We start from the raw sequence: 2,156 nt of genomic DNA, 5'->3' as shown, positions 1-2,156 counted from the left end.
CTAAGCAGGCTGGAGGTGCCCACACAGGTGCTGAAGGTGGAAGTGCCACTGCAGAGCCCAGGAGCGTGGCAGGCACTGCACGGGAGGTATTTTAAGGCAAAAGGCTGTGCTGGCTTCCAAAAACACCAGAGCCCGGGCAGGGCTGTCCTTACCAAGCCCTTGTGGCTGTGTCCCTGGAGCTTTCAGAGCGGGCCATGGGGGTGCCCTGGGGTGTGACATCCTCGGCTCCAAGTGAGGTGAATGAGCTGCTCAGAGACCTCCCTGAGGGCCAGTGGGGACACAAAGGGCAGCACAGGGCACAGAAAGGACGTGAGCCACAGCACCGTGCACAGACACACCCATGGAGAGGGGCACACTCCGGGGATGCTCTGCCTGCCTTTGGGGCTGTGCCTTGCGGGCAGTGTGTGCCGCAGGGACACCCAGGGACACCCGGCCCTGCCCCAGAGCCATTGCTGGGGGCACGAATGAGTCACAGCCCGGCTTTGGCTGGCCCCGCCGGGCCGGGCTCGGCTGTCCCGGCGTGGGAGGAGGAGGAGGAGGAGGAGGAGGAGGAGGAAGAAGAACCCCGCAGCCCGGCGTGCGGGCACCGAGCGTCTCCCAGCCCCGAGAGGCAGGGGGACATTCTGCTGCTCTGCGGCTGCTATAAATAAATGTATTTCCCAGTACTTTCAGGCTGTGAATGGGACACCGTGTAAAAGTGGAGTCACATAGGTGGGGCAGGGGTGGGCAGAGCGCAGCGACACCTGCTCAGTGCTGCTCCGGCCCATCTGCTGGGCACATCTGCCCCAAAATAGACGCCGTGGAGGTTCTTCTCACTGAAATCCAAACCTCTCATTGTGAGAACATTTGTTAAGAAAGCCGGTGGCACATTTCCCTCTGCAGAAACGGGGACCATTGCCACCCTGACCTGCCTTGCTTGTGCTCTCAGGGGCAGCGCTGCTTTTGGGAACAGACTGTCAGACCTGAGCAGCTTGCAGGACTGCCACTGGGGACCTGGAAGCCTTCTAGAAGTCAGATAAATAACCTGCTGCTAGGACTCAGCAAGTAAAATAGATTTATTTCTCTTGAGCAGAGAAGGATAAAGCAGAAAGGAAGCTCAGTGAGATCTAAGCTCCTGTGAAAATGAACAGACCATAAAGGCAGTGAAGGAATAGTGAAGAAGGAGAAATTGGGAGTGTGGCTGTCCTCTCTGTTAGATCACTGAGGAATCCAGCCCTGCTGGAGCTCTTTAGCCAGAGCCCTCCTGGGGAAAGTCTCGCTTTGGGCATTGTCCTGGCCCTGCAAGGGGCTCTTGTGTTTAGGTGGTCCCTCAGCCCACCAGGACTGATGGGACAGAGGATGCTGAGGGCAGGGATGTGTTGGCATTAGCTCTGAAGAGGCAGCGGAAATCGTGGCTGGCAAATACCAGTTTGAGCAGAAGCTCTGTCATGTTTAATATCAATTAAAATTAAATTTCACAGAGGAAGTACAGAGGAACGGTAATTTATCATTTGAGTTGTCTTAGTTTGTTTCTATACAAGGAGCCTTGCCCTTTAAAAGAGAGAGAAAGTCTATGAATATCAGATTCCTGCCCCTGTGATCCACAACCAGCAATCTGTCTGCACCCTGGTCTCTGCTGTAAGAAGAGCTGGGGATCCTGGTGGGATGCTGGGGGCTGGTGGCTGCTGCCTCTCTGCAGCCTGTGGAGCAGGGTCTGGGCTGTCCTTGTGGAAATCCTTCTTTATTCTTTTGTGTAGGTTCTTTCTTTCTTATGAAGCCCCTCAGTGTAGATGAGGCTGGGAGAGCTCAGCTGTGACACCACATGAGGCTGCATTTCATCCCAGGTCTGGGAGCTACAGCTCTTCCCTTGTGTTAATGTTAAGCCTTACAAGGCTGTGTTTCTGTGGCACTGGGCTGGGGGCCCTGGGGGCAGCAGCAGCCCAAACGGGCAGCGGGGGTACTTGAAGCCAGAGGCAAAAGCTGACAAGTTTGTGAACACCTAATATCCCAGCTTAGCATGCTGACAGCTGCTGGAAAGCAGGGCTGCAGAGACTGGCAAATATAGCAACACGAGGAGAGCTTCCCGTCCCCCTCTCCATGGGAGGAGGGTTTCATGAGGCAGAGTGTGATGTGCCCCTGGCAAAGGGGTAAAAACCTGCCCCGAGCCCCTGGCAGCA

The sequence above is a fragment of the Parus major genome, chromosome 12, assembly GCF_001522545.3.
Source record: "Parus major isolate Abel chromosome 12, Parus_major1.1, whole genome shotgun sequence".
In the NCBI taxonomy this organism is placed as follows: Eukaryota; Metazoa; Chordata; class Aves; order Passeriformes; family Paridae; genus Parus; species Parus major.
The sequence above is the reverse complement of the archived record's forward strand: the minus strand, read 5'-3'. Positions refer to the sequence as shown.